Source organism: Camellia sinensis, chromosome 4, assembly GCF_055761805.1.
Source record: "Camellia sinensis isolate YWXY chromosome 4, ASM5576180v1, whole genome shotgun sequence".
NCBI classification, from domain to species: Eukaryota; Viridiplantae; Streptophyta; class Magnoliopsida; order Ericales; family Theaceae; genus Camellia; species Camellia sinensis.
Genome location: NC_138964.1, coordinates 174,804,421 through 174,811,033, shown reverse-complemented (window position 1 = coordinate 174,811,033; position 6,613 = coordinate 174,804,421).

The following is a 6,613-nucleotide window of genomic DNA, read 5'->3' as shown; positions in this document are numbered from 1 at the left end:
CAACCAAGTATTCAACTAGTCGAAATGGTCCTCTACACTGACTTGGGCCCAATTTGGATGGACCCACTCTTGGCCTTCTTGAAGACTAGCACCCTTCTTGAGGGCAAAAAAGAAGCGCACAAGATAAGGCACAGAGCCGCTCAGTTTTGGGTTTCCCCATCTAGTAAGCTTTATAAGAAGTCTGACATGGGCCCTTATCTACTTTGTGTTCATCCAAGTCTGGTGGACAATGTGCTTTACGAGATCCATGATGAAATCTGTGGGAGCCACACTGGTGGTCGATCCTTGGCACACCAAGCCCTAACACACTGGTATTGGTGGCTACACATGCACAAAGAGGCCCAACAGTATGTCCACAAGTGCGACAAGTGCTAAAATTTTGCTCATCTCATTCACCAGCCAGCCAAAGCTCTAACCCTCCTCACCAGTCCTTGGCCATTTGCTCAGTGGGGCTTAGACATTGTTGGACCATTAGCCAGGGGAACTGGAAATAAAAGGTTCTTTATCACTGCAATTGACTACTTCACCAAGGTGGCGGAGGTAGAGTCCTTGTGCAAGATCAAAAAAACAGACACCAAGCAGTTTGTTTGGTGTAATGTTGCGACTCGATTTGGTATTCCTAGAGTCCTTCTCTCTGACAATGGCACACAATTTGATGGCAAGATCTTCAAGAGATTTTGCACTGACTTCAAGATAGAGTTCTGAAACTCCACTCCGGCCTACCCACAGGGCAATGGCCAAGCTGAGGCGTCCAACAAAATGAATCATCGATGGGATAAAAAAGCGTCTTCAAAAAGCCAAGGGCAAATAGGTAGAAAAGATACCAAATGTCCTCTGGGCCTACCAAACTACTCCTTGCCAGTCGACCGGTGAGACACCTTACTCTCTTACCTATGGGATGGAAGCAGTCATCGCTCTTGAGGTTGGCCTTCCTACCATCCGTTTTGAGATCTTTGAGCCAACATACAATGATGAAGTCGTTGCCCAAACTCTAGACATGGCCGAAGAGCATTGGGAAGTTGCCCTTGTTCGATTGGCGGCTTACCAGTAGCAGCTCACTAAGAGCTTCAACAAGAATGTGCGTCCAAGGCAATTCCTACCAGGTGACTTGGTACTCAAGAAGGTGATGGATCACAAGAAAGTTCCTGGAGAAGGGAAACTTGGTGCTAACTGGGAGGGGCCCTACAAGGTTACTTCAGCACTTGGCAATGGCACATACTATCTAGCCGACTTAGCAAGGAAGGCAATCCCTAGACCATGGAACATTGCCAACCTAAAGAAGTACTTCTAGTGATGTAATTCTTAGAATGAAATACTTTCAGTAATGTATTTCTCAGAACATGCCTTGATGTAATCAAAAGTTCTAAGTATCAATGAATGGAAATTTATTTTACAATTTATTTTTATTTACTTGTGTTGTACATTTGCGCTCGGTAGAGCAAATTGGCAATGGGTCTTAACTCAAGCCAAGCCCGGATGCTCAACCCTTTGGTTAGAGCAAGGTCCCAAGTGGTATAACTTGATGGAATTTGTGCCAAGTATCGTTACTTAGAGCACGGTCCATATTCACAATTTGCGCTCGAAGAAAGGTTGAATTACACTCTATGATGGGTTAAATGACGTCAAAACTTAACCAAGTCAGGTGGCGGCTAAACAGCACAATGCTTGGTCAAGGCTAAAACTAGAAAAGGGCAAAGGTTCTGCTTGGCTGAGTGACAGAAAACTTTCTTTACATTTTTTTCTCTCATAAGGCATGAAACATGGTCTGACCGAACAAATTGCCTTCTAAGCCATAGAGCTCACGCTCGGCCGAGGGCATAATAAACTCACTTTACTTAATTTTTTCCAAGGCACGAAGCCTGGTCAGATTGAACAGATGGCCTGCTAGGCCACAAAGCCTCTGCTCGGCCAGGGAAAGCATTACATACAAGCAAAAATTATAGATAAGCAGCTCAAAACTTGCGAAAATATAAGAACAAGTACATTGATACGAAACTTCAATTACAAAAAAGAGTTTAGCCTTACAAAAGAAGAGGTCCAGCTGATTGAACTCCAAAAACAAAAAAGTGCAAATTTGCAAGTTCAACACTTGGCAAATTTAGAAGGTACTTTATTACAAAAGGGAGCTCGGTTTGTATCATAGCCTATCTAACTGAGCACTAAAGCAAAAGTTGAAGATACTTCATTAATTTTGCAAGTTTCATTACAAAAGAACTACTAAAGTAGAAAAGCAAAAACTCGAGGCAACCTAACTACTTACTCATCGCGTTGCTCCTCCTCGCAATGTCCCTTCTCGCGATGCTCCTCCTCTGTAGGATCGACAGTCCGCCCAACTAAGGAAGAGCTCAACAGAAGAGGAGAAAGGTAGAAGGATCAACATCCGTAGCTCCAGCCCGTCCGAGACCTTCGCCTCCTAACTCTTGCAGCGATCTTCGAGGGACTAAGATTTCGTCAATATTATAAAGAGCAGAAACCTCTTCCACCTTAGCAACGCGCAAAGCCCCAGTCCAGCCCTTAGTAAAGATCTTGTCACTCAGCTTTAAGTTCTCCTCCAAGTAGGTTTTTTCGACCTCATTATAGCCTCTCTGTTCGGCCTCGTCCACCATCCTTTAATAATTAGCCTTCAAAGACTTCAGAGCAGCATCGACATCCGCAACCCTCTGTTCGACCATGGACATCAATGCTTTGGCCTTCTCTTTTGCATCTTCTATCTCCTTTAGATCCTCTCCGATCGCCTTCAAGGATATATCAGCATCAGCCAACATGTTGATTGTCTTAGCCCTCTCTTACTCTTCATGATGCCGTCTTTCATCCATGATGTGCATCCTCTGAATGCACTACACCAAACAAAGGTGTCATGTTCTCAACAACCAAATTTAAGGAAATGATAAGGACATAGAAAAAGACTTACTGCGGTTAGCATTTGCACCGAACCCTTGATCAACACATCGCTTGAAATGTTTTGCTCTACCATACCCAAAGGTAGTAACAATGCCTTTGATAAGTCAAAGGCCAAGTCGCTTGAGTAGATTGTACTGTCCAATGTAGTGATTGCTCGACCGTTATGCTCCAATGGAGGCACCCATTCTTCAACTGAACCCTGCTCATTAGAAACCCCAGTAACTTCTTTACCTTTGGACGTCTTCCTCTTTGAGGCCTTATCAACATGAAGAGCAAGAGTAGCAACGGGAGGAGGAGGAGCAACAACATGTTTTCTTCCACCTTTAGACCTCTCAATCGGCGAAGAAGGAACTCGTGTGTCGACTGTAGAAGTGGCCAGAAGGTCATCCTCATCATATCCAAATACTAAGGCATCAAGAATGAGCTTTTGGCAGCGAGCCATTTCGTCTGTTAAGTCTGGCAACGGAGAGTAGCCTTTACTGAGTGATCCACTTGATGAACAAATAACAGCGGAAGAGAAAGCTCTGGTGGTGTGGCCAACTTGCTCTTCGATTTCTATTTCAGGTGAGTCCCTCAAGAAGTCATTCACTTTGAGTTTTCGTTAGATGAGATATCTGTAAGTTTACACATAGTTAAGCAAATGTGGGGCCGATCGATCTTCGTACCTTAGTGCAATTTTGATGTCCCTCGGATGCTCTTTCTCTAGCCTCATTTTTAGCTTCTTTAAACCTGCAAGTAAGAACAACAACACTTAAAAAAAAATCATAGGCAATAAGTGAATGGACAAAAGGAAACTAAAACGAAGAATGGCCTGGGTGGCCGTTCTCCCGTGGAACCAGCTTTGATCGGACCACCTCCTCAGCCACAAACTCCCAATTCCCACCCACTTGAAGGAAATCAGAGCCATGTTTGTCATTATTGGGAAATTCAGTGACGAGTTAGAGGTCCAATGACCGAACTTTGACATAATAGGTTTTTCCGTCTTTGTTATAAGACAAGGAATAGCAATAAAGGATATCCAAAATACCCAAGTCCAAGTCTAAGAGGTCATTCAAGACCGAGACGCCGTTTACCTCTCTAAATGTGTTCATTGATATTGGCATTGGTGTAAGTTCAAAATAAGAGAATAATTGATGCAACAAGGGGTTCAACGAAACCTAACACCCCCCTCTACAATAAAGGCAATTGAGAAGGGCATTGTGGTGCTCGTACACGATCGATTCACGTCCACCACCGCCAATGTCAACATGACATCATTAGGAATGTGATATCTTCGGCAGAACTCATACATTCCCACCGGAGTGTCCACTAAGTTTCGAAACTTACCCATGGGAGGTGCGACGTTCCACCAAACAACTACACTATGAATGACTTGCAAGGTTGGAGGTATAATGGCTGACTGAGCAACTGTGTGCTAGAGAACTCTCAATGTTACACTTAACCAAAATAGCAATGGTGAAAGTGGAAAAGAAATACACGGGTTCAATAACTTAAAATGCCGATTCAAGGCAACAAGATGCAATAGTAGTGAAAAGGTCCCGCCATGATTAACGTTGCACTGGGAAAAACTGTCATAGAAGGAACAATAAACGACTCAATAATGGTGGAACAACCAAAAATCAGCAAGAAGAGCTTATTAAAAGGAGAGAGTTCAAAAACTTACAAGATTAGAACCGGTGAGATACGCTGATGGCAACCAAAAAAAAAAAAAAAGCTAGCCACGGAGTAATGGCGGGTCGCCGAAAAACAAAACCAGTGAACGAGAGGCAAAATGAATAGGTCGTAAGTAACAAAACAGCAAGGATATTTTTTTTTTGGCTGCAAATAACGAATGCTGACGGGTCACCAGAAGATGAAGATCAAAGAAGAGAACGCTAGGTTTGTCTCCAGACTTTGAAAATCTAATTCTCCAGAGTGAGAAAGTGAGGAGACCACATCGTTGGTGCAAACTCTTAACTTTCTGAAAAGAAATTTGGAATTTATAAAAAGAGAAGGACTAGAGGTCAAGCTATCAATTTTAAAATTGTTTTAGAGTTCCAAGGGAAAAAAACGTAAGGATAAAACCAAAGTCAAAGACTCTTTTTCCAAAAATGAGTTCTGTTGGTTCTAGAGTCAAAATGTGAGAAAGCAAAGACATGGGAAAAGTGGGTCTGAAAATTCAAATTTCTAGAGTGAGAAAGTGATGGGTAAGATGGGTTTGCTTATTTTCTTTAAAAAACTCTGAAATGGGCTTGCTTTCACGTTACGTTGGCAGCCCCCAAACTAATCAAATATGGACGCGTGAAGGCTCGATAGTCGGAGTAAGTACATTAGTCAGTGCCGAGCTTGAGGTTCGATGACAAGGCCAAGATCACGGACAACCGAGCTGCAATGCTCACGAACGAGTCAGCTGAAGCACTTTAGACCGAGCTAAAGGGCACTTAAAACAGTGACGACTAAGTGTGAAATTGGCTCAGCTCTAAACTTTTTAGGCGAACCGAGCACGTCATGTGAGTGTCCAAAGCTCTATTAAGCAGCTTGGCCAATTCAGCAAGCAAACAAGTTCTGGAAGTCAAGTTTTGTAGTATAAAGAAAAACAAACTAAGTCATAGATGTGCCGACCAACCAAATGGCAACGAAGACAACCGTGCGACGTAAAACACGAATTTGAAGACCACAATAATGAATGAGCTGAGTAGATGTCGTGTGTAAATTAAGTGGAGTTGCTCGACCCATCAAGTGTTAGAAAATGCTTGACCGAGCAACAACGTCAAAACCGAACAAGCATGACCGACCAATGCATGAAGAAGTGAGCTGAAAAAATTGATTTGCTAATCATGTCCAAACCAAAGTGCATGAGTAAGACTTGGCTGACCAAGCACTGAACATCACCTATTGATCTTCTAAATGGGACCGAGCGAGCAGAATTTTCCATTTTCTATCCTTGTTGGAAAACGCATTAGCTCAGAGGATATTATACAATTTGTGCAAAGGAGTGTTCGTCCTGTGATCAGCATGTGGCCCACCAAACACTTCCATAACAAACTTATAGAATTTGATCAAGTGGAGTACCAAGTTTGTAGGCCCCACATCTATTTCACCAAGTGCAATACAGCATCAAGCACCTAGCAAATAATATTTGCATGTTATTACCATGCATGGCAATCAAGGTATGGCCCACAAAGTATTACCCCTTAATATTATCAAAACATATTTGAAATTGATTATGATGGCATGCTTGAACTGTTTTAAGGCACCGCCGAGTTGCTTGGCCCAATCCACGAACATAAATATATATATATATATATATAAATAAAATTGCTATGTATATATTTTCAAGTCAAGTAGCGACGCTCAACCGACCGAGTGACCACTAAGGCAGACAATTATGAGGCTAGTGATGACACACATGTTCAGTTTAAAGGCATCACTGAGCTACGAAATACTGGGCAAACACAAACATTGGGCCGAACAGTAATTTTGAATCCAACTCACAAAGCTCCAATTAAGTTGCGATCAACCAAACTTCGAAGTTTGTGACGAAATTGGCTTTCGCTCCGCTAAACATAAGCGCAACCCAGAGGGTAAATGGAGTGGGATGAAACTTCAAAGTTTGTGAGGAAATTGGCTTCCGCTCCGCTAAACGTAAGCGCAAGCCAGGGGGCAAAGGAAGTGGGATAAAATTAACTAAGTCTTGGTGTTTGGCCCAAAGCCAGACCCACACCAGTGGGGG